General features: G+C 36.4%; 14 non-coding genes across 14 annotated transcripts; all 14 read left to right on the forward strand.

Moving 5' to 3' along the window:
* The first annotated feature begins 1579 nt into the window (after positions 1–1579).
* LOC140583929 (U6 spliceosomal RNA) lies at positions 1580–1686 on the forward strand. Its single transcript, XR_011985999.1, has one exon. It is a non-coding gene; the product is annotated as a U6 spliceosomal RNA (small nuclear RNA).
* A 1725-nt stretch (positions 1687–3411) lies between these two features.
* On the forward strand, positions 3412–3518 carry LOC140583930 (U6 spliceosomal RNA). The gene has a single exon (XR_011986000.1). It is a non-coding gene; the product is annotated as a U6 spliceosomal RNA (small nuclear RNA).
* Positions 3519–5243: 1725 nt separating this feature from the next.
* Positions 5244–5350, forward strand: LOC140583931 (U6 spliceosomal RNA). Its single transcript, XR_011986001.1, has one exon. It is a non-coding gene; the product is annotated as a U6 spliceosomal RNA (small nuclear RNA).
* A 1945-nt stretch (positions 5351–7295) lies between these two features.
* On the forward strand, positions 7296–7402 carry LOC140583932 (U6 spliceosomal RNA). The gene has a single exon (XR_011986002.1). It is a non-coding gene; the product is annotated as a U6 spliceosomal RNA (small nuclear RNA).
* A 1518-nt stretch (positions 7403–8920) lies between these two features.
* Positions 8921–9027, forward strand: LOC140583933 (U6 spliceosomal RNA). Its single transcript, XR_011986003.1, has one exon. It is a non-coding gene; the product is annotated as a U6 spliceosomal RNA (small nuclear RNA).
* A 1725-nt stretch (positions 9028–10752) lies between these two features.
* On the forward strand, positions 10753–10859 carry LOC140583934 (U6 spliceosomal RNA). The gene has a single exon (XR_011986004.1). It is a non-coding gene; the product is annotated as a U6 spliceosomal RNA (small nuclear RNA).
* A 1518-nt stretch (positions 10860–12377) lies between these two features.
* On the forward strand, positions 12378–12484 carry LOC140583936 (U6 spliceosomal RNA). The gene has a single exon (XR_011986006.1). It is a non-coding gene; the product is annotated as a U6 spliceosomal RNA (small nuclear RNA).
* Positions 12485–14209: 1725 nt separating this feature from the next.
* LOC140583937 (U6 spliceosomal RNA) lies at positions 14210–14316 on the forward strand. Its single transcript, XR_011986007.1, has one exon. It is a non-coding gene; the product is annotated as a U6 spliceosomal RNA (small nuclear RNA).
* Positions 14317–16041: 1725 nt separating this feature from the next.
* LOC140583938 (U6 spliceosomal RNA) lies at positions 16042–16148 on the forward strand. Its single transcript, XR_011986008.1, has one exon. It is a non-coding gene; the product is annotated as a U6 spliceosomal RNA (small nuclear RNA).
* Positions 16149–18093: 1945 nt separating this feature from the next.
* Positions 18094–18200, forward strand: LOC140583939 (U6 spliceosomal RNA). The gene has a single exon (XR_011986009.1). It is a non-coding gene; the product is annotated as a U6 spliceosomal RNA (small nuclear RNA).
* Positions 18201–19925: 1725 nt separating this feature from the next.
* LOC140583940 (U6 spliceosomal RNA) lies at positions 19926–20032 on the forward strand. Its single transcript, XR_011986010.1, has one exon. It is a non-coding gene; the product is annotated as a U6 spliceosomal RNA (small nuclear RNA).
* Positions 20033–21980: 1948 nt separating this feature from the next.
* LOC140583941 (U6 spliceosomal RNA) lies at positions 21981–22087 on the forward strand. Its single transcript, XR_011986011.1, has one exon. It is a non-coding gene; the product is annotated as a U6 spliceosomal RNA (small nuclear RNA).
* A 1725-nt stretch (positions 22088–23812) lies between these two features.
* LOC140583942 (U6 spliceosomal RNA) lies at positions 23813–23919 on the forward strand. The gene has a single exon (XR_011986012.1). It is a non-coding gene; the product is annotated as a U6 spliceosomal RNA (small nuclear RNA).
* Positions 23920–25644: 1725 nt separating this feature from the next.
* On the forward strand, positions 25645–25751 carry LOC140583943 (U6 spliceosomal RNA). Its single transcript, XR_011986013.1, has one exon. It is a non-coding gene; the product is annotated as a U6 spliceosomal RNA (small nuclear RNA).
* The last annotated feature ends 219 nt before the right edge of the window (positions 25752–25970 follow it).

Here is a 25970-nt window from a genome sequence, read left to right on the forward strand (position 1 = left end):
AAACCAGCGAGAAAATCTTTCATTGGCAAAGATTTAGCCCAGTCCAAAGCATATCATGCTTATGCGTGAAAATGAGAGAAGTGTCAGATGACTATGCTGACTGGAATGTGATTGACTTTTGTCTGAAAATAACCCAGCTGCAATTCTTGGGGAACGTTTTTGATGCCATTAAAAAGCAAGTTTGATGTCAATAATGAGTGCAATAACAAAAATTGTGATTTGGTAGAAGTGTGTCTCAGAAAGCAATACAAACCAATTGACTGAAGGTTTCAGGAAGAGATGGAAGCCAGATTTTACCACACTTTTAAATTTTGGTCTTTTAATCAAAAGCATCTTATACAGAAAAGAGGACCTGGGACCTGTAGAATTCGGACTGCAATGAAAATACTTGCACTTTCACCTTGATTCATTGTTGAAACATGCTAAAACACATAATTTAGTCTATAAGAGAATATGCTTGAAATTTAATCTAATCTGCATTTTAAAATAGGCATGCCCACTAGCACTTTGACCTTGTTTGATCATTAAGTTGATTAATACGTTTTGAGGCAGATTATTTTTGAGAACTACATGTTAAGGTCAGCGTAAAATTTAGTCTTTTAATCAAAAGGCTTTGGTTCAGAAAAGATGACCGCGGACCTTTAAAATTTACTTTCCAGGACATAATGCTTAAATTTTAACCTAATCTGCATTTTTCAAATGAGCACGCCCACTTCCCCCACTTCCACTTTGACCTTGTTTCATGGTTCAGTAGACTAAAATAATCTGAGGCAGATGTTATTTGACATCTACAAGCTACAGGAAGTGTGTATTTTAGTCCTTCAATCAAAATCCATTGGTTCAGAAAAGATGACCTATAAAATTTACTCTTCAGGAAAAAATGCTTGAAATTGAACCTAATCTGCATTTTTCAAATGGCCACGCCCACTTCCACTTTGACCTTGTTTCATGGTTCAGTAGACTAAAATTATCTGAGGCAGATGATTTTGGACACCTACAAAGCTACAGGAAGTGTGTATTTTAGTCCTTCAATCAAAAGCCTTTGGTTCAGTAAAGAGTATGTGGGACACGTATAATTCAGTCTCCAAGAGAATATGCTTGAAATTTAATCTATACTATTTTTTAAAATGGCTACGCCCACTTCCACTTTGACATTTTATCGTTAAGTAGACTAAAGTAATCTGAGGCAGATCATTTTTGACACCTACAAGCTACAGGAAGTGTGAAATTTAGTCTTTTAATCAACAGCCTTTAGTTTCGAAAAGAGTACCTGCGATAATTATAACTTAGTCTCCAAGAAAATGCTTGAAATTTAATCTAATCTGCATTTTTAAATAGGCACGCCCACTTGCACTTTCACCTCGTTTGATCGTTAAGTTGACAAAAATATTATGAGGCAGATTTTTGACATCTACATGCAAAGGGAAGTGTGAAAGAAACATTTCCCAATACTTTAGCTTCTTTATACTCATGTTCTGGCAAAATATAGGGCCAGGGCATAGCCATTGCTGTGCCACCGACATGAGGAATGCTCATACCACTTCCTCACCTATATAATCTTTCATCAGGCACCAACTATGTGCTTGCTATGGCAGCACATATACTAAAATTGGAACGATACAGAGAAGATTAGCATGGCCCCTGCGCAAGGATGACACGCAAATTCGTGAAGCGTTCCATATTTTGCTTGGCTTTCCTGGTCCTCAACTTAATCAAACTGCATGCTGTGAAAAAGACATGTTCCTAAATGAAACTATTGTAATATTTCTCTTGCAATGGACCTTAACAGGAAACCTGCTCATAATAGATGATTGTAATAATCAGAGAAATATAAACCAGCGAGAAAATCTTTCATTGGCAAAGATTTAGCCCAGTCCAAAGCATATCATGCTTATGCGTGAAAATGAGAGAAGTGTCAGATGACTATGCTGACTGGAATGTGATTGACTTTTGTCTGAAAATAACCCAGCTGCAATTCTTGGGGAACGTTTTTGATGCCATTAAAAAGCAAGTTTGATGTCAATAATGAGTGCAATAACAAAAATTGTGATTTGGTAGAAGTGTGTCTCAGAAAGCAATACAAACCAATTGACTGAAGGTTTCAGGAAGAGATGGAAGCCAGATTTTACCACACTTTTAAATTTTGGTCTTTTAATCAAAAGCATCTTATACAGAAAAGAGGACCTGGGACCTGTAGAATTCGGACTGCAATGAAAATACTTGCACTTTCACCTTGATTCATTGTTGAAACATGCTAAAACACATAATTTAGTCTATAAGAGAATATGCTTGAAATTTAATCTAATCTGCATTTTAAAATAGGCATGCCCACTAGCACTTTGACCTTGTTTGATCATTAAGTTGATTAATACGTTTTGAGGCAGATTATTTTTGAGAACTACATGTTAAGGTCAGCGTAAAATTTAGTCTTTTAATCAAAAGGCTTTGGTTCAGAAAAGATGACCGCGGACCTTTAAAATTTACTTTCCAGGACATAATGCTTAAATTTTAACCTAATCTGCATTTTTCAAATGAGCACGCCCACTTCCCCCACTTCCACTTTGACCTTGTTTCATGGTTCAGTAGACTAAAATAATCTGAGGCAGATGTTATTTGACATCTACAAGCTACAGGAAGTGTGTATTTTAGTCCTTCAATCAAAATCCATTGGTTCAGAAAAGATGACCTATAAAATTTACTCTTCAGGAAAAAATGCTTGAAATTGAACCTAATCTGCATTTTTCAAATGGCCACGCCCACTTCCACTTTGACCTTGTTTCATCGTTCAGTAGACTAAAATTATCTGAGGCAGATGATTTTGGACACCTACAAAGCTACAGGAAGTGTGTATTTTAGTCCTTCAATCAAAAGCCTTTGGTTCAGTAAAGATTATGTGGGACACGTATAATTCAGTCTCCAAGAGAATATGCTTGAAATTTAATCTATAATATTTTTTAAAATGGCTACGCCCACTTCCACTTTGACATTTTATCGTTAAGTAGACTAAAGTAATCTGAGGCAGATCATTTTTGACACCTACAAGCTACAGGAAGTGTGAAATTTAGTCTTTTAATCAACAGCCTTTAGTTTCGAAAAGAGTACCTGCGATAATTATAACTTAGTCTCCAAGAAAATGCTTGAAATTTAATCTAATCTGCATTTTTAAATAGGCACGCCCACTTGCACTTTCACCTCGTTTGATCGTTAAGTTGACAAAAATATTATGAGGCAGATTTTTGACATCTACATGCAAAGGGAAGTGTGAAAGAAACATTTCCCAATACTTTAGCTTCTTTATACTCATGTTCTGGCAAAATATAGGGCCAGGGCATAGCCATTGCTGTGCCACCGACATGAGGAATGCTCATACCACTTCCTCACCTATATAATCTTTCATCAGGCACCAACTATGTGCTTGCTATGGCAGCACATATACTAAAATTGGAACGATACAGAGAAGATTAGCATGGCCCCTGCGCAAGGATGACACGCAAATTCGTGAAGCGTTCCATATTTTGCTTGGCTTTCCTGGTCCTCAACTTAATCAAACTGCATGCTGTGAAAAAGACATGTTCCTAAATGAAACTATTGTAATATTTCTCTTGCAATGGACCTTAACAGGAAACCTGCTCATAATAGATGATTGTAATAATCAGAGAAATATAAACCAGCGAGAAAATCTTTCATTGGCAAAGATTTAGCCCAGTCCAAAGCATATCATGCTTATGCGTGAAAATGAGAGAAGTGTCAGATGACTATGCTGACTGGAATGTGATTGACTTTTGTCTGAAAATAACCCAGCTGCAATTCTTGGGGAACGTTTTTGATGCCATTAAAAAGCAAGTTTGATGTCAATAATGAGTGCAATAACAAAAATTGTGATTTGGTAGAAGTGTGTCTCAGAAAGCAATACAAACCAATTGACTGAAGGTTTCAGGAAGAGATGGAAGCCAGATTTTACCACACTTTTAAATTTTGGTCTTTTAATCAAAAGCATCTTATACAGAAAAGAGGACCTGGGACCTGTAGAATTCGGACTGCAATGAAAATACTTGCACTTTCACCTTGATTCATTGTTGAAACATGCTAAAACACATAATTTAGTCTATAAGAGAATATGCTTGAAATTTAATCTAATCTGCATTTTAAAATAGGCATGCCCACTAGCACTTTGACCTTGTTTGATCATTAAGTTGATTAATACGTTTTGAGGCAGATTATTTTTGAGAACTACATGTTAAGGTCAGCGTAAAATTTAGTCTTTTAATCAAAAGGCTTTGGTTCAGAAAAGATGACCGCGGACCTTTAAAATTTACTTTCCAGGACATAATGCTTAAATTTTAACCTAATCTGCATTTTTCAAATGAGCACGCCCACTTCCCCCACTTCCACTTTGACCTTGTTTCATGGTTCAGTAGACTAAAATAATCTGAGGCAGATGTTATTTGACATCTACAAGCTACAGGAAGTGTGTATTTTAGTCCTTCAATCAAAATCCATTGGTTCAGAAAAGATGACCTATAAAATTTACTCTTCAGGAAAAAATGCTTGAAATTGAACCTAATCTGCATTTTTCAAATGGCCACGCCCACTTCCACTTTGACCTTGTTTCATCGTTCAGTAGACTAAAATTATCTGAGGCAGATGATTTTGGACACCTACAAAGCTACAGGAAGTGTGTATTTTAGTCCTTCAATCAAAAGCCTTTGGTTCAGTAAAGAGTATGTGGGACACGTATAATTCAGTCTCCAAGAGAATATGCTTGAAATTTAATCTATAATATTTTTTAAAATGGCTACGCCCACTTCCACTTTGACATTTTATCGTTAAGTAGACTAAAGTAATCTGAGGCAGATCATTTTTGACACCTACAAGCTACAGGAAGTGTGAAATTTAGTCTTTTAATCAACAGCCTTTAGTTTCGAAAAGAGTACCTGCGATAATTATAACTTAGTCTCCAAGAAAATGCTTGAAATTTAATCTAATCTGCATTTTTAAATAGGCACGCCCACTTGCACTTTCACCTCGTTTGATCGTTAAGTTGACAAAAATATTATGAGGCAGATTTTTGACATCTACATGCAAAGGGAAGTGTGAAAGAAACATTTCCCAATACTTTAGCTTCTTTATACTCATGTTCTGGCAAAATATAGGGCCAGGGCATAGCCATTGCTGTGCCACCGACATGAGGAATGCTCATACCACTTCCTCACCTATATAATCTTTCATCAGGCACCAACTATGTGCTTGCTATGGCAGCACATATACTAAAATTGGAACGATACAGAGAAGATTAGCATGGCCCCTGCGCAAGGATGACACGCAAATTCGTGAAGCGTTCCATATTTTGCTTGGCTTTCCTGGTCCTCAACTTAATCAAACTGCATGCTGTGAAAAAGACATGTTCCTAAATGAAACTATTGTAATATTTCTCTTGCAATGGACCTTAACAGGAAACCTGCTCATAATAGATGATTGTAATAATCAGAGAAATATAAACCAGCGAGAAAATCTTTCATTGGCAAAGATTTAGCCCAGTCCAAAGCATATCATGCTTATGCGTGAAAATGAGAGAAGTGTCAGATGACTATGCTGACTGGAATGTGATTGACTTTTGTCTGAAAATAACCCAGCTGCAATTCTTGGGGAACGTTTTTGATGCCATTAAAAAGCAAGTTTGATGTCAATAATGAGTGCAATAACAAAAATTGTGATTTGGTAGAAGTGTGTCTCAGAAAGCAATACAAACCAATTGACTGAAGGTTTCAGGAAGAGATGGAAGCCAGATTTTACCACACTTTTAAATTTTGGTCTTTTAATCAAAAGCATCTTATACAGAAAAGAGGACCTGGGACCTGTAGAATTCGGACTGCAATGAAAATACTTGCACTTTCACCTTGATTCATTGTTGAAACATGCTAAAACACATAATTTAGTCTATAAGAGAATATGCTTAAAATTTAATCTAATCTGCATTTTAAAATAGGCATGCCCACTAGCACTTTGACCTTGTTTGATCATTAAGTTGATTAATACGTTTTGAGGCAGATTATTTTTGAGAACTACATGTTAAGGTCAGCGTAAAATTTAGTCTTTTAATCAAAAGGCTTTGGTTCAGAAAAGATGACCGCGGACCTTTAAAATTTACTTTCCAGGACATAATGCTTAAATTTTAACCTAATCTGCATTTTTCAAATGAGCACGCCCACTTCCCCCACTTCCACTTTGACCTTGTTTCATGGTTCAGTAGACTAAAATAATCTGAGGCAGATGTTATTTGACATCTACAAGCTACAGGAAGTGTGTATTTCAGTCCTTCAATCAAAATCCATTGGTTCAGAAAAGACCTATAAAATTTACTCTTCAGGAAAAAATGCTTGAAATTGAACCTAATCTGCATTTTTCAAATGGCCACGCCCACTTCCACTTTGACCTTGTTTCATCGTTCAGTAGACTAAAATTATCTGAGGCAGATGATTTTTGACACCTACAAGCTACAGCAAGTGTGAAATTTAGTCCTTGAATGAAAAGCCATTGGTTCAGAAAAGAGAACTGCGGACTTACTCGTCGGGAGAGAATTTACTCGTCGGGAGAAAATGCTTGAAATTTAATCAGTTCTGCATTTTTCAAATAGGCACGCCCACTTCCACGTTGACCTTGTTTCATCGTTCAGTAGACTAAAATAATCTGAGGCAGATGATTTTGGACACCTACAAAGCTACAGGAAGTGTGTATTTTAGTCCTTCAATCAAAAGCCTTTGGTTCAGTAAAGAGTATGTGGGACACGTATAATTCAGTCTCCAAGAGAATATGCTTGAAATTTAATCTATACTATTTTTTAAAATGGCTACGCCCACTTCCACTTTGACATTTTATCGTTAAGTAGACTAAAGTAATCTGAGGCAGATCATTTTTGACACCTACAAGCTACAGGAAGTGTGAAATTTAGTCTTTTAATCAACAGCCTTTAGTTTCGAAAAGAGTACCTGCGATAATTATAACTTAGTCTCCAAGAAAATGCTTGAAATTTAATCTAATCTGCATTTTTAAATAGGCACGCCCACTTGCACTTTCACCTCGTTTGATCGTTAAGTTGACAAAAATATTATGAGGCAGATTTTTGACATCTACATGCAAAGGGAAGTGTGAAAGAAACATTTCCCAATACTTTAGCTTCTTTATACTCATGTTCTGGCAAAATATAGGGCCAGGGCATAGCCATTGCTGTGCCACCGACATGAGGAATGCTCATACCACTTCCTCACCTATATAATCTTTCATCAGGCACCAACTATGTGCTTGCTATGGCAGCACATATACTAAAATTGGAACGATACAGAGAAGATTAGCATGGCCCCTGCGCAAGGATGACACGCAAATTCGTGAAGCGTTCCATATTTTGCTTGGCTTTCCTGGTCCTCAACTTAATCAAACTGCATGCTGTGAAAAAGACATGTTCCTAAATGAAACTATTGTAATATTTCTCTTGCAATGGACCTTAACAGGAAACCTGCTCATAATAGATGATTGTAATAATCAGAGAAATATAAACCAGCGAGAAAATCTTTCATTGGCAAAGATTTAGCCCAGTCCAAAGCATATCATGCTTATGCGTGAAAATGAGAGAAGTGTCAGATGACTATGCTGACTGGAATGTGATTGACTTTTGTCTGAAAATAACCCAGCTGCAATTCTTGGGGAACGTTTTTGATGCCATTAAAAAGCAAGTTTGATGTCAATAATGAGTGCAATAACAAAAATTGTGATTTGGTAGAAGTGTGTCTCAGAAAGCAATACAAACCAATTGACTGAAGGTTTCAGGAAGAGATGGAAGCCAGATTTTACCACACTTTTAAATTTTGGTCTTTTAATCAAAAGCATCTTATACAGAAAAGAGGACCTGGGACCTGTAGAATTCGGACTGCAATGAAAATACTTGCACTTTCACCTTGATTCATTGTTGAAACATGCTAAAACACATAATTTAGTCTATAAGAGAATATGCTTGAAATTTAATCTAATCTGCATTTTAAAATAGGCATGCCCACTAGCACTTTGACCTTGTTTGATCATTAAGTTGATTAATACGTTTTGAGGCAGATTATTTTTGAGAACTACATGTTAAGGTCAGCGTAAAATTTAGTCTTTTAATCAAAAGGCTTTGGTTCAGAAAAGATGACCGCGGACCTTTAAAATTTACTTTCCAGGACATAATGCTTAAATTTTAACCTAATCTGCATTTTTCAAATGAGCACGCCCACTTCCCCCACTTCCACTTTGACCTTGTTTCATGGTTCAGTAGACTAAAATAATCTGAGGCAGATGTTATTTGACATCTACAAGCTACCGGAAGTGTGTATTTTAGTCCTTCAATCAAAAGCCTTTGGTTCAGTAAAGAGTATGTGGGACACGTATAATTCAGTCTCCAAGAGAATATGCTTGAAATTTAATCTATACTATTTTTTAAAATGGCTACGCCCACTTCCACTTTGACATTTTATCGTTAAGTAGACTAAAGTAATCTGAGGCAGATCATTTTTGACACCTACAAGCTACAGGAAGTGTGAAATTTAGTCTTTTAATCAACAGCCTTTAGTTTCGAAAAGAGTACCTGCGATAATTATAACTTAGTCTCCAAGAAAATGCTTGAAATTTAATCTAATCTGCATTTTTAAATAGGCACGCCCACTTGCACTTTCACCTCGTTTGATCGTTAAGTTGACAAAAATATTATGAGGCAGATTTTTGACATCTACATGCAAAGGGAAGTGTGAAAGAAACATTTCCCAATACTTTAGCTTCTTTATACTCATGTTCTGGCAAAATATAGGGCCAGGGCATAGCCATTGCTGTGCCACCGACATGAGGAATGCTCATACCACTTCCTCACCTATATAATCTTTCATCAGGCACCAACTATGTGCTTGCTATGGCAGCACATATACTAAAATTGGAACGATACAGAGAAGATTAGCATGGCCCCTGCGCAAGGATGACACGCAAATTCGTGAAGCGTTCCATATTTTGCTTGGCTTTCCTGGTCCTCAACTTAATCAAACTGCATGCTGTGAAAAAGACATGTTCCTAAATGAAACTATTGTAATATTTCTCTTGCAATGGACCTTAACAGGAAACCTGCTCATAATAGATGATTGTAATAATCAGAGAAATATAAACCAGCGAGAAAATCTTTCATTGGCAAAGATTTAGCCCAGTCCAAAGCATATCATGCTTATGCGTGAAAATGAGAGAAGTGTCAGATGACTATGCTGACTGGAATGTGATTGACTTTTGTCTGAAAATAACCCAGCTGCAATTCTTGGGGAACGTTTTTGATGCCATTAAAAAGCAAGTTTGATGTCAATAATGAGTGCAATAACAAAAATTGTGATTTGGTAGAAGTGTGTCTCAGAAAGCAATACAAACCAATTGACTGAAGGTTTCAGGAAGAGATGGAAGCCAGATTTTACCACACTTTTAAATTTTGGTCTTTTAATCAAAAGCATCTTATACAGAAAAGAGGACCTGGGACCTGTAGAATTCGGACTGCAATGAAAATACTTGCACTTTCACCTTGATTCATTGTTGAAACATGCTAAAACACATAATTTAGTCTATAAGAGAATATGCTTGAAATTTAATCTAATCTGCATTTTAAAATAGGCATGCCCACTAGCACTTTGACCTTGTTTGATCATTAAGTTGATTAATACGTTTTGAGGCAGATTATTTTTGAGAACTACATGTTAAGGTCAGCGTAAAATTTAGTCTTTTAATCAAAAGGCTTTGGTTCAGAAAAGATGACCGCGGACCTTTAAAATTTACTTTCCAGGACATAATGCTTAAATTTTAACCTAATCTGCATTTTTCAAATGAGCACGCCCACTTCCCCCACTTCCACTTTGACCTTGTTTCATGGTTCAGTAGACTAAAATAATCTGAGGCAGATGTTATTTGACATCTACAAGCTACAGGAAGTGTGTATTTTAGTCCTTCAATCAAAATCCATTGGTTCAGAAAAGATGACCTATAAAATTTACTCTTCAGGAAAAAATGCTTGAAATTGAACCTAATCTGCATTTTTCAAATGGCCACGCCCACTTCCACTTTGACCTTGTTTCATGGTTCAGTAGACTAAAATTATCTGAGGCAGATGATTTTGGACACCTACAAAGCTACAGGAAGTGTGTATTTTAGTCCTTCAATCAAAAGCCTTTGGTTCAGTAAAGAGTATGTGGGACACGTATAATTCAGTCTCCAAGAGAATATGCTTGAAATTTAATCTATACTATTTTTTAAAATGGCTACGCCCACTTCCACTTTGACATTTTATCGTTAAGTAGACTAAAGTAATCTGAGGCAGATCATTTTTGACACCTACAAGCTACAGGAAGTGTGAAATTTAGTCTTTTAATCAACAGCCTTTAGTTTCGAAAAGAGTACCTGCGATAATTATAACTTAGTCTCCAAGAAAATGCTTGAAATTTAATCTAATCTGCATTTTTAAATAGGCACGCCCACTTGCACTTTCACCTCGTTTGATCGTTAAGTTGACAAAAATATTATGAGGCAGATTTTTGACATCTACATGCAAAGGGAAGTGTGAAAGAAACATTTCCCAATACTTTAGCTTCTTTATACTCATGTTCTGGCAAAATATAGGGCCAGGGCATAGCCATTGCTGTGCCACCGACATGAGGAATGCTCATACCACTTCCTCACCTATATAATCTTTCATCAGGCACCAACTATGTGCTTGCTATGGCAGCACATATACTAAAATTGGAACGATACAGAGAAGATTAGCATGGCCCCTGCGCAAGGATGACACGCAAATTCGTGAAGCGTTCCATATTTTGCTTGGCTTTCCTGGTCCTCAACTTAATCAAACTGCATGCTGTGAAAAAGACATGTTCCTAAATGAAACTATTGTAATATTTCTCTTGCAATGGACCTTAACAGGAAACCTGCTCATAATAGATGATTGTAATAATCAGAGAAATATAAACCAGCGAGAAAATCTTTCATTGGCAAAGATTTAGCCCAGTCCAAAGCATATCATGCTTATGCGTGAAAATGAGAGAAGTGTCAGATGACTATGCTGACTGGAATGTGATTGACTTTTGTCTGAAAATAACCCAGCTGCAATTCTTGGGGAACGTTTTTGATGCCATTAAAAAGCAAGTTTGATGTCAATAATGAGTGCAATAACAAAAATTGTGATTTGGTAGAAGTGTGTCTCAGAAAGCAATACAAACCAATTGACTGAAGGTTTCAGGAAGAGATGGAAGCCAGATTTTACCACACTTTTAAATTTTGGTCTTTTAATCAAAAGCATCTTATACAGAAAAGAGGACCTGGGACCTGTAGAATTCGGACTGCAATGAAAATACTTGCACTTTCACCTTGATTCATTGTTGAAACATGCTAAAACACATAATTTAGTCTATAAGAGAATATGCTTGAAATTTAATCTAATCTGCATTTTAAAATAGGCATGCCCACTAGCACTTTGACCTTGTTTGATCATTAAGTTGATTAATACGTTTTGAGGCAGATTATTTTTGAGAACTACATGTTAAGGTCAGCGTAAAATTTAGTCTTTTAATCAAAAGGCTTTGGTTCAGAAAAGATGACCGCGGACCTTTAAAATTTACTTTCCAGGACATAATGCTTAAATTTTAACCTAATCTGCATTTTTCAAATGAGCACGCCCACTTCCCCCACTTCCACTTTGACCTTGTTTCATGGTTCAGTAGACTAAAATAATCTGAGGCAGATGTTATTTGACATCTACAAGCTACCGGAAGTGTGTATTTTAGTCCTTCAATCAAAAGCCTTTGGTTCAGTAAAGAGTATGTGGGACACGTATAATTCAGTCTCCAAGAGAATATGCTTGAAATTTAATCTATACTATTTTTTAAAATGGCTACGCCCACTTCCACTTTGACATTTTATCGTTAAGTAGACTAAAGTAATCTGAGGCAGATCATTTTTGACACCTACAAGCTACAGGAAGTGTGAAATTTAGTCTTTTAATCAACAGCCTTTAGTTTCGAAAAGAGTACCTGCGATAATTATAACTTAGTCTCCAAGAAAATGCTTGAAATTTAATCTAATCTGCATTTTTAAATAGGCACGCCCACTTGCACTTTCACCTCGTTTGATCGTTAAGTTGACAAAAATATTATGAGGCAGATTTTTGACATCTACATGCAAAGGGAAGTGTGAAAGAAACATTTCCCAATACTTTAGCTTCTTTATACTCATGTTCTGGCAAAATATAGGGCCAGGGCATAGCCATTGCTGTGCCACCGACATGAGGAATGCTCATACCACTTCCTCACCTATATAATCTTTCATCAGGCACCAACTATGTGCTTGCTATGGCAGCACATATACTAAAATTGGAACGATACAGAGAAGATTAGCATGGCCCCTGCGCAAGGATGACACGCAAATTCGTGAAGCGTTCCATATTTTGCTTGGCTTTCCTGGTCCTCAACTTAATCAAACTGCATGCTGTGAAAAAGACATGTTCCTAAATGAAACTATTGTAATATTTCTCTTGCAATGGACCTTAACAGGAAACCTGCTCATAATAGATGATTGTAATAATCAGAGAAATATAAACCAGCGAGAAAATCTTTCATTGGCAAAGATTTAGCCCAGTCCAAAGCATATCATGCTTATGCGTGAAAATGAGAGAAGTGTCAGATGACTATGCTGACTGGAATGTGATTGACTTTTGTCTGAAAATAACCCAGCTGCAATTCTTGGGGAACGTTTTTGATGCCATTAAAAAGCAAGTTTGATGTCAATAATGAGTGCAATAACAAAAATTGTGATTTGGTAGAAGTGTGTCTCAGAAAGCAATACAAACCAATTGACTGAAGGTTTCAGGAAGAGATGGAAGCCAGATTTTACCACACTTTTAAATTTTGGTCTTTTAATCAAAAGCATCTTATACAGAAAAGAGGACCTGGGACCTGTAGAATTCGGACTGCAATGAAAATACTTGCACTTTCACCTTGATTCATTGTTGAAACATGCTAAAACACATAATTTAGTCTATAAGAGAATATGCTTGAAATTTAATCTAATCTGCATTTTAAAATAGGCATGCCCACTAGCACTTTGACCTTGTTTGATCATTAAGTTGATTAATACGTTTTGAGGCAGATTATTTTTGAGAACTACATGTTAAGGTCAGCGTAAAATTTAGTCTTTTAATCAAAAGGCTTTGGTTCAGAAAAGATGACCGCGGACCTTTAAAATTTACTTTCCAGGACATAATGCTTAAATTTTAACCTAATCTGCATTTTTCAAATGAGCACGCCCACTTCCCCCACTTCCACTTTGACCTTGTTTCATGGTTCAGTAGACTAAAATAATCTGAGGCAGATGTTATTTGACATCTACAAGCTACAGGAAGTGTGTATTTTAGTCCTTCAATCAAAATCCATTGGTTCAGAAAAGATGACCTATAAAATTTACTCTTCAGGAAAAAATGCTTGAAATTGAACCTAATCTGCATTTTTCAAATGGCCACGCCCACTTCCACTTTGACCTTGTTTCATGGTTCAGTAGACTAAAATTATCTGAGGCAGATGATTTTGGACACCTACAAAGCTACAGGAAGTGTGTATTTTAGTCCTTCAATCAAAAGCCTTTGGTTCAGTAAAGAGTATGTGGGACACGTATAATTCAGTCTCCAAGAGAATATGCTTGAAATTTAATCTATACTATTTTTTAAAATGGCTACGCCCACTTCCACTTTGACATTTTATCGTTAAGTAGACTAAAGTAATCTGAGGCAGATCATTTTTGACACCTACAAGCTACAGGAAGTGTGAAATTTAGTCTTTTAATCAACAGCCTTTAGTTTCGAAAAGAGTACCTGCGATAATTATAACTTAGTCTCCAAGAAAATGCTTGAAATTTAATCTAATCTGCATTTTTAAATAGGCACGCCCACTTGCACTTTCACCTCGTTTGATCGTTAAGTTGACAAAAATATTATGAGGCAGATTTTTGACATCTACATGCAAAGGGAAGTGTGAAAGAAACATTTCCCAATACTTTAGCTTCTTTATACTCATGTTCTGGCAAAATATAGGGCCAGGGCATAGCCATTGCTGTGCCACCGACATGAGGAATGCTCATACCACTTCCTCACCTATATAATCTTTCATCAGGCACCAACTATGTGCTTGCTATGGCAGCACATATACTAAAATTGGAACGATACAGAGAAGATTAGCATGGCCCCTGCGCAAGGATGACACGCAAATTCGTGAAGCGTTCCATATTTTGCTTGGCTTTCCTGGTCCTCAACTTAATCAAACTGCATGCTGTGAAAAAGACATGTTCCTAAATGAAACTATTGTAATATTTCTCTTGCAATGGACCTTAACAGGAAACCTGCTCATAATAGATGATTGTAATAATCAGAGAAATATAAACCAGCGAGAAAATCTTTCATTGGCAAAGATTTAGCCCAGTCCAAAGCATATCATGCTTATGCGTGAAAATGAGAGAAGTGTCAGATGACTATGCTGACTGGAATGTGATTGACTTTTGTCTGAAAATAACCCAGCTGCAATTCTTGGGGAACGTTTTTGATGCCATTAAAAAGCAAGTTTGATGTCAATAATGAGTGCAATAACAAAAATTGTGATTTGGTAGAAGTGTGTCTCAGAAAGCAATACAAACCAATTGACTGAAGGTTTCAGGAAGAGATGGAAGCCAGATTTTACCACACTTTTAAATTTTGGTCTTTTAATCAAAAGCATCTTATACAGAAAAGAGGACCTGGGACCTGTAGAATTCGGACTGCAATGAAAATACTTGCACTTTCACCTTGATTCATTGTTGAAACATGCTAAAACACATAATTTAGTCTATAAGAGAATATGCTTGAAATTTAATCTAATCTGCATTTTAAAATAGGCATGCCCACTAGCACTTTGACCTTGTTTGATCATTAAGTTGATTAATACGTTTTGAGGCAGATTATTTTTGAGAACTACATGTTAAGGTCAGCGTAAAATTTAGTCTTTTAATCAAAAGGCTTTGGTTCAGAAAAGATGACCGCGGACCTTTAAAATTTACTTTCCAGGACATAATGCTTAAATTTTAACCTAATCTGCATTTTTCAAATGAGCACGCCCACTTCCCCCACTTCCACTTTGACCTTGTTTCATGGTTCAGTAGACTAAAATAATCTGAGGCAGATGTTATTTGACATCTACAAGCTACAGGAAGTGTGTATTTTAGTCCTTCAATCAAAATCCATTGGTTCAGAAAAGATGACCTATAAAATTTACTCTTCAGGAAAAAATGCTTGAAATTGAACCTAATCTGCATTTTTCAAATGGCCACGCCCACTTCCACTTTGACCTTGTTTCATCATTCAGTAGACTAAAATTATCTGAGGCAGATGATTTTGGACACCTACAAAGCTACAGGAAGTGTGTATTTTAGTCCTTCAATCAAAAGCCTTTGGTTCAGTAAAGAGTATGTGGGACACGTATAATTCAGTCTCCAAGAGAATATGCTTGAAATTTAATCTATAATATTTTTTAAAATGGCTACGCCCACTTCCACTTTGACATTTTATCGTTAAGTAGACTAAAGTAATCTGAGGCAGATCATTTTTGACACCTACAAGCTACAGGAAGTGTGAAATTTAGTCTTTTAATCAACAGCCTTTAGTTTCGAAAAGAGTACCTGCGATAATTATAACTTAGTCTCCAAGAAAATGCTTGAAATTTAATCTAATCTGCATTTTTAAATAGGCACGCCCACTTGCACTTTCACCTCGTTTGATCGTTAAGTTGACAAAAATATTATGAGGCAGATTTTTGACATCTACATGCAAAGGGAAGTGTGAAAGAAACATTTCCCAATACTTTAGCTTCTTTATACTCATGTTCTGGCAAAATATAGGGCCAGGGCATAGCCATTGCTGTGCCACCGACATGAGGAATGCTCATACCACTTCCTCACCTATATAATCTTTCATCAGGCACCAACTATGTGCTTGCTATGGCAGCACATATACTAAAATTGGAACGATACAGAGAAGATTAGCATGGCCCCTGCGCAAGGATGACACGCAAATTCGTGAAGCGTTCCATATTTTGCTTGGCTTTCCTGGTCCTCAACTTAATCAAACTGCATGCTGTGAAAAAGACATGTTCCTAAATGAAACTATTGTAATATTTCTCTTGCAATGGACCTTAACAGGAAACCTGCTCATAATAGATGATTGTAATAATCAGAGAAATATAAACCAGCGAGAAAATCTTTCATTGGCAAAGATTTAGCCCAGTCCAAAGCATATCATGCTTATGCGTGAAAATGAGAGAAGTGTCAGATGACTATGCTGACTGGAATGTGATTGACTTTTGTCTGAAAATAACCCAGCTGCAATTCTTGGGGAACGTTTTTGATGCCATTAAAAAGCAAGTTTGATGTCAATAATGAGTGCAATAACAAAAATTGTGATTTGGTAGAAGTGTGTCTCAGAAAGCAATACAAACCAATTGACTGAAGGTTTCAGGAAGAGATGGAAGCCAGATTTTACCACACTTTTAAATTTTGGTCTTTTAATCAAAAGCATCTTATACAGAAAAGAGGACCTGGGACCTGTAGAATTCGGACTGCAATGAAAATACTTGCACTTTCACCTTGATTCATTGTTGAAACATGCTAAAACACATAATTTAGTCTATAAGAGAATATGCTTAAAATTTAATCTAATCTGCATTTTAAAATAGGCATGCCCACTAGCACTTTGACCTTGTTTGATCATTAAGTTGATTAATACGTTTTGAGGCAGATTATTTTTGAGAACTACATGTTAAGGTCAGCGTAAAATTTAGTCTTTTAATCAAAAGGCTTTGGTTCAGAAAAGATGACCGCGGACCTTTAAAATTTACTTTCCAGGACATAATGCTTAAATTTTAACCTAATCTGCATTTTTCAAATGAGCACGCCCACTTCCCCCACTTCCACTTTGACCTTGTTTCATGGTTCAGTAGACTAAAATAATCTGAGGCAGATGTTATTTGACATCTACAAGCTACAGGAAGTGTGTATTTCAGTCCTTCAATCAAAATCCATTGGTTCAGAAAAGACCTATAAAATTTACTCTTCAGGAAAAAATGCTTGAAATTGAACCTAATCTGCATTTTTCAAATGGCCACGCCCACTTCCACTTTGACCTTGTTTCATCGTTCAGTAGACTAAAATTATCTGAGGCAGATGATTTTTGACACCTACAAGCTACAGCAAGTGTGAAATTTAGTCCTTGAATGAAAAGCCATTGGTTCAGAAAAGAGAACTGCGGACTTACTCGTCGGGAGAGAATTTACTCGTCGGGAGAAAATGCTTGAAATTTAATCAGTTCTGCATTTTTCAAATAGGCACGCCCACTTCCACGTTGACCTTGTTTCATCGTTCAGTAGACTAAAATAATCTGAGGCAGATGATTTTGGACACCTACAAAGCTACAGGAAGTGTGTATTTTAGTCCTTCAATCAAAAGCCTTTGGTTCAGTAAAGAGTATGTGGGACACGTATAATTCAGTCTCCAAGAGAATATGCTTGAAATTTAATCTATACTATTTTTTAAAATGGCTACGCCCACTTCCACTTTGACATTTTATCGTTAAGTAGACTAAAGTAATCTGAGGCAGATCATTTTTGACACCTACAAGCTACAGGAAGTGTGAAATTTAGTCTTTTAATCAACAGCCTTTAGTTTCAAAAAGAGTACCTGCGATAATTATAACTTAGTCTCCAAGAAAATGCTTGAAATTTAATCTAATCTGCATTTTTAAATAGGCACGCCCACTTGCACTTTCACCTCGTTTGATCGTTAAGTTGACAAAAATATTATGAGGCAGATTTTTGACATCTACATGCAAAGGGAAGTGTGAAAGAAACATTTCCCAATACTTTAGCTTCTTTATACTCATGTTCTGGCAAAATATAGGGCCAGGGCATAGCCATTGCTGTGCCACCGACATGAGGAATGCTCATACCACTTCCTCACCTATATAATCTTTCATCAGGCACCAACTATGTGCTTGCTATGGCAGCACATATACTAAAATTGGAACGATACAGAGAAGATTAGCATGGCCCCTGCGCAAGGATGACACGCAAATTCGTGAAGCGTTCCATATTTTGCTTGGCTTTCCTGGTCCTCAACTTAATCAAACTGCATGCTGTGAAAAAGACATGTTCCTAAATGAAACTATTGTAATATTTCTCTTGCAATGGACCTTAACAGGAAACCTGCTCATAATAGATGATTGTAATAATCAGAGAAATATAAACCAGCGAGAAAATCTTTCATTGGCAAAGATTTAGCCCAGTCCAAAGCATATCATGCTTATGCGTGAAAATGAGAGAAGTGTCAGATGACTATGCTGACTGGAATGTGATTGACTTTTGTCTGAAAATAACCCAGCTGCAATTCTTGGGGAACGTTTTTGATGCCATTAAAAAGCAAGTTTGATGTCAATAATGAGTGCAATAACAAAAATTGTGATTTGGTAGAAGTGTGTCTCAGAAAGCAATACAAACCAATTGACTGAAGGTTTCAGGAAGAGATGGAAGCCAGATTTTACCACACTTTTAAATTTTGGTCTTTTAATCAAAAGCATCTTATACAGAAAAGAGGACCTGGGACCTGTAGAATTCGGACTGCAATGAAAATACTTGCACTTTCACCTTGATTCATTGTTGAAACATGCTAAAACACATAATTTAGTCTATAAGAGAATATGCTTGAAATTTAATCTAATCTGCATTTTAAAATAGGCATGCCCACTAGCACTTTGACCTTGTTTGATCATTAAGTTGATTAATACGTTTTGAGGCAGATTATTTTTGAGAACTACATGTTAAGGTCAGCGTAAAATTTAGTCTTTTAATCAAAAGGCTTTGGTTCAGAAAAGATGACCGCGGACCTTTAAAATTTACTTTCCAGGACATAATGCTTAAATTTTAACCTAATCTGCATTTTTCAAATGAGCACGCCCACTTCCCCCACTTCCACTTTGACCTTGTTTCATGGTTCAGTAGACTAAAATAATCTGAGGCAGATGTTATTTGACATCTACAAGCTACAGGAAGTGTGTATTTTAGTCCTTCAATCAAAATCCATTGGTTCAGAAAAGATGACCTATAAAATTTACTCTTCAGGAAAAAATGCTTGAAATTGAACCTAATCTGCATTTTTCAAATGGCCACGCCCACTTCCACTTTGACCTTGTTTCATGGTTCAGTAGACTAAAATTATCTGAGGCAGATGATTTTGGACACCTACAAAGCTACAGGAAGTGTGTATTTTAGTCCTTCAATCAAAAGCCTTTGGTTCAGTAAAGAGTATGTGGGACACGTATAATTCAGTCTCCAAGAGAATATGCTTGAAATTTAATCTATACTATTTTTTAAAATGGCTACGCCCACTTCCACTTTGACATTTTATCGTTAAGTAGACTAAAGTAATCTGAGGCAGATCATTTTTGACACCTACAAGCTACAGGAAGTGTGAAATTTAGTCTTTTAATCAACAGCCTTTAGTTTCGAAAAGAGTACCTGCGATAATTATAACTTAGTCTCCAAGAAAATGCTTGAAATTTAATCTAATCTGCATTTTTAAATAGGCACGCCCACTTGCACTTTCACCTCGTTTGATCGTTAAGTTGACAAAAATATTATGAGGCAGATTTTTGACATCTACATGCAAAGGGAAGTGTGAAAGAAACATTTCCCAATACTTTAGCTTCTTTATACTCATGTTCTGGCAAAATATAGGGCCAGGGCATAGCCATTGCTGTGCCACCGACATGAGGAATGCTCATACCACTTCCTCACCTATATAATCTTTCATCAGGCACCAACTATGTGCTTGCTATGGCAGCACATATACTAAAATTGGAACGATACAGAGAAGATTAGCATGGCCCCTGCGCAAGGATGACACGCAAATTCGTGAAGCGTTCCATATTTTGCTTGGCTTTCCTGGTCCTCAACTTAATCAAACTGCATGCTGTGAAAAAGACATGTTCCTAAATGAAACTATTGTAATATTTCTCTTGCAATGGACCTTAACAGGAAACCTGCTCATAATAGATGATTGTAATAATCAGAGAAATATAAACCAGCGAGAAAATCTTTCATTGGCAAAGATTTAGCCCAGTCCAAAGCATATCATGCTTATGCGTGAAAATGAGAGAAGTGTCAGATGACTATGCTGACTGGAATGTGATTGACTTTTGTCTGAAAATAACCCAGCTGCAATTCTTGGGGAACGTTTTTGATGCCATTAAAAAGCAAGTTTGATGTCAATAATGAGTGCAATAACAAAAATTGTGATTTGGTAGAAGTGTGTCTCAGAAAGCAATACAAACCAATTGACTGAAGGTTTCAGGAAGAGATGGAAGCCAGATTTTACCACACTTTTAAATTTTGGTCTTTTAATCAAAAGCATCTTATACAGAAAAGAGGACCTGGGACCTGTAGAATTCGGACTGCAATGAAAATACTTGCACTTTCACCTTGATTCATTGTTGAAACATGCTAAAACACATAATTTAGTCTATAAGAGAATATGCTTGAAATTTAATCTAATCTGCATTTTAAAATAGGCATGCCCACTAGCACTTTGACCTTGTTTGATCATTAAGTTGATTAATACGTTTTGAGGCAGATTATTTTTGAGAACTACATGTTAAGGTCAGCGTAAAATTTAGTCTTTTAATCAAAAGGCTTTGGTTCAGAAAAGATGACCGCGGACCTTTAAAATTTACTTTCCAGGACATAATGCTTAAATTTTAACCTAATCTGCATTTTTCAAATGAGCACGCCCACTTCCCCCACTTCCACTTTGACCTTGTTTCATGGTTCAGTAGACTAAAATAATCTGAGGCAGATGTTATTTGACATCTACAAGCTACAGGAAGTGTGTATTTTAGTCCTTCAATCAAAATCCATTGGTTCAGAAAAGATGACCTATAAAATTTACTCTTCAGGAAAAAATGCTTGAAATTGAACCTAATCTGCATTTTTCAAATGGCCACGCCCACTTCCACTTTGACCTTGTTTCATCGTTCAGTAGACTAAAATTATCTGAGGCAGATGATTTTTGACACCTACAAGCTACAGCAAGTGTGAAATTTAGTCCTTGAATGAAAAGCCATTGGTTCAGAAAAGAGAACTGCGGACTTACTCGTCGGGAGAGAATTTACTCGTCGGGAGAAAATGCTTGAAATTTAATCAGTTCTGCATTTTTCAAATAGGCATGCCCACTTCCACGTTGACCTTGTTTCATCGTTCAGTAGACTAAAATAATCTGAGGCAGATGATTTTGGACACCTACATAGCTACAGGAAGTGTGTATTTTAGTCCTTCAATCAAAAGCCTTTGGTTCAGTAAAGAGTATGTGGGACACGTATAATTCAGTCTCCAAGAGAATATGCTTGAAATTTAATCTATACTATTTTTTAAAATGGCTACGCCCACTTCCACTTTGACATTTTATCGTTAAGTAGACTAAAGTAATCTGAGGCAGATCATTTTTGACACCTACAAGCTACAGGAAGTGTGAAATTTAGTCTTTTAATCAACAGCCTTTAGTTTCGAAAAGAGTACCTGCGATAATTATAACTTAGTCTCCAAGAAAATGCTTGAAATTTAATCTAATCTGCATTTTTAAATAGGCACGCCCACTTGCACTTTCACCTCGTTTGATCGTTAAGTTGACAAAAATATTATGAGGCAGATTTTTGACATCTACATGCAAAGGGAAGTGTGAAAGAAACATTTCCCAATACTTTAGCTTCTTTATACTCATGTTCTGGCAAAATATAGGGCCAGGGCATAGCCATTGCTGTGCCACCGACATGAGGAATGCTCATACCACTTCCTCACCTATATAATCTTTCATCAGGCACCAACTATGTGCTTGCTATGGCAGCACATATACTAAAATTGGAACGATACAGAGAAGATTAGCATGGCCCCTGCGCAAGGATGACACGCAAATTCGTGAAGCGTTCCATATTTTGCTTGGCTTTCCTGGTCCTCAACTTAATCAAACTGCATGCTGTGAAAAAGACATGTTCCTAAATGAAACTATTGTAATATTTCTCTTGCAATGGACCTTAACAGGAAACCTGCTCATAATAGATGATTGTAATAATCAGAGAAATATAAACCAGCGAGAAAATCTTTCATTGGCAAAGATTTAGCCCAGTCCAAAGCATATCATGCTTATGCGTGAAAATGAGAGAAGTGTCAGATGACTATGCTGACTGGAATGTGATTGACTTTTGTCTGAAAATAACCCAGCTGCAATTCTTGGGGAACGTTTTTGATGCCATTAAAAAGCAAGTTTGATGTCAATAATGAGTGCAATAACAAAAATTGTGATTTGGTAGAAGTGTGTCTCAGAAAGCAATACAAACCAATTGACTGAAGGTTTCAGGAAGAGATGGAAGCCAGATTTTACCACACTTTTAAATTTTGGTCTTTTAATCAAAAGCATCTTATACAGAAAAGAGGACCTGGGACCTGTAGAATTCGGACTGCAATGAAAATACTTGCACTTTCACCTTGATTCATTGTTGAAACATGCTAAAACACATAATTTAGTCTATAAGAGAATATGCTTGAAATTTAATCTAATCTGCATTTTAAAATAGGCATGCCCACTAGCACTTTGACCTTGTTTGATCATTAAGTTGATTAATACGTTTTGAGGCAGATTATTTTTGAGAACTACATGTTAAGGTCAGCGTAAAATTTAGTCTTTTAATCAAAAGGCTTTGGTTCAGAAAAGATGACCGCGGACCTTTAAAATTTACTTTCCAGGACATAATGCTTAAATTTTAACCTAATCTGCATTTTTCAAATGAGCACGCCCACTTCCCCCACTTCCACTTTGACCTTGTTTCATGGTTCAGTAGACTAAAATAATCTGAGGCAGATGTTATTTGACATCTACAAGCTACAGGAAGTGTGTATTTTAGTCCTTCAATCAAAATCCATTGGTTCAGAAAAGATGACCTATAAAATTTACTCTTCAGGAAAAAATGCTTGAAATTGAACCTAATCTGCATTTTTCAAATGGCCACGCCCACTTCCACTTTGACCTTGTTTCATCATTCAGTAGACTAAAATTATCTGAGGCAGATGATTTTGGACACCTACAAAGCTACAGGAAGTGTGTATTTTAGTCCTTCAATCAAAAGCCTTTGGTTCAGTAAAGAGTATGTGGGACACGTATAATTCAGTCTCCAAGAGAATATGCTTGAAATTTAATCTATAATATTTTTTAAAATGGCTACGCCCACTTCCACTTTGACATTTTATCGTTAAGTAGACTAAAGTAATCTGAGGCAGATCATTTTTGACACCTACAAGCTACAGGAAGTGTGAAATTTAGTCTTTTAATCAACAGCCTTTAGTTTCGAAAAGAGTACCTGCGATAATTATAACTTAGTCTCCAAGAAAATGCTTGAAATTTAATCTAATCTGCATTTTTAAATAGGCACGCCCACTTGCACTTTCACCTCGTTTGATCGTTAAGTTGACAAAAATATTATGAGGCAGATTTTTGACATCTACATGCAAAGGGAAGTGTGAAAGAAACATTTCCCAATACTTTAGCTTCTTTATACTCATGTTCTGGCAAAATATAGGGCCAGGGCATAGCCATTGCTGTGCCACCGACATGAGGAATGCTCATACCACTTCCTCACCTATATAATCTTTCATCAGGCACCAACTATGTGCTTGCTATGGCAGCACATATACTAAAATTGGAACGATACAGAGAAGATTAGCATGGCCCCTGCGCAAGGATGACACGCAAATTCGTGAAGCGTTCCATATTTTGCTTGGCTTTCCTGGTCCTCAACTTAATCAAACTGCATGCTGTGAAAAAGACATGTTCCTAAATGAAACTATTGTAATATTTCTCTTGCAATGGACCTTAACAGGAAACCTGCTCATAATAGATGATTGTAATAATCAGAGAAATATAAACCAGCGAGAAAATCTTTCATTGGCAAAGATTTAGCCCAGTCCAAAGCATATCATGCTTATGCGTGAAAATGAGAGAAGTGTCAGATGACTATGCTGACTGGAATGTGATTGACTTTTGTCTGAAAATAACCCAGCTGCAATTCTTGGGGAACGTTTTTGATGCCATTAAAAAGCAAGTTTGATGTCAATAATGAGTGCAATAACAAAAATTGTGATTTGGTAGAAGTGTGTCTCAGAAAGCAATACAAACCAATTGACTGAAGGTTTCAGGAAGAGATGGAAGCCAGATTTTACCACACTTTTAAATTTTGGTCTTTTAATCAAAAGCATCTTATACAGAAAAGAGGACCTGGGACCTGTAGAATTCGGACTGCAATGAAAATACTTGCACTTTCACCTTGATTCATTGTTGAAACATGCTAAAACACATAATTTAGTCTATAAGAGAATATGCTTAAAATTTAATCTAATCTGCATTTTAAAATAGGCATGCCCACTAGCACTTTGACCTTGTTTGATCATTAAGTTGATTAATACGTTTTGAGGCAGATTATTTTTGAGAACTACATGTTAAGGTCAGCGTAAAATTTAGTCTTTTAATCAAAAGGCTTTGGTTCAGAAAAGATGACCGCGGACCTTTAAAATTTACTTTCCAGGACATAATGCTTAAATTTTAACCTAATCTGCATTTTTCAAATGAGCACGCCCACTTCCCCCACTTCCACTTTGACCTTGTTTCATGGTTCAGTAGAATAAAATAATCTGAGGCAGATGTTATTTGACATCTACAAGCTACAGGAAGTGTGTATTTTAGTCCTTCAATCAAAATCCATTGGTTCAGAAAAGATGACCTATAAAATTTACTCTTCAGGAAAAAATGCTTGAAATTGAACCTAATCTGCATTTTTCAAATGGCCACGCCCACTTCCACTTTGACCTTGTTTCATCGTTCAGTAGACTAAAATTATCTGAGGCAGATGATTTTGGACACCTACAAAGCTACAGGAAGTGTGTATTTTAGTCCTTCAATCAAAAGCCTTTGGTTCAGTAAGGAGTATGTGGGACACGTATAATTCAGTCTCCAAGAGAATATGCTTGAAATTTAATCTATACTATTTTTTAAAATGGCTACGCCCACTTCCACTTTGACATTTTATCGTTAAGTAGACTAAAGTAATCTGAGGCAGATCATTTTTGACACCTACAAGCTACAGGAAGTGTGAAATTTAGTCTTTTAATCAACAGCCTTTAGTTTCGAAAAGAGTACCTGCGATAATTATAACTTAGTCTCCAAGAAAATGCTTGAAATTTAATCTAATCTGCATTTTTAAATAGGCACGCCCACTTGCACTTTCACCTCGTTTGATCGTTAAGTTGACAAAAATATTATGAGGCAGATTTTTGACATCTACATGCAAAGGGAAGTGTGAAAGAAACATTTCCCAATACTTTAGCTTCTTTATACTCATGTTCTGGCAAAATATAGGGCCAGGGCATAGCCATTGCTGTGCCACCGACATGAGGAATGCTCATACCACTTCCTCACCTATATAATCTTTCATCAGGCACCAACTATGTGCTTGCTATGGCAGCACATATACTAAAATTGGAACGATACAGAGAAGATTAGCATGGCCCCTGCGCAAGGATGACACGCAAATTCGTGAAGCGTTCCATATTTTGCTTGGCTTTCCTGGTCCTCAACTTAATCAAACTGCATGCTGTGAAAAAGACATGTTCCTAAATGAAACTATTGTAATATTTCTCTTGCAATGGACCTTAACAGGAAACCTGCTCATAATAGATGATTGTAATAATCAGAGAAATATAAACCAGCGAGAAAATCTTTCATTGGCAAAGATTTAGCCCAGTCCAAAGCATATCATGCTTATGCGTGAAAAT

The sequence above is a fragment of the Paramormyrops kingsleyae genome, unplaced genomic scaffold (assembly GCF_048594095.1).
Source record: "Paramormyrops kingsleyae isolate MSU_618 unplaced genomic scaffold, PKINGS_0.4 ups26, whole genome shotgun sequence".
NCBI classification, from domain to species: domain Eukaryota; kingdom Metazoa; phylum Chordata; class Actinopteri; order Osteoglossiformes; family Mormyridae; genus Paramormyrops; species Paramormyrops kingsleyae.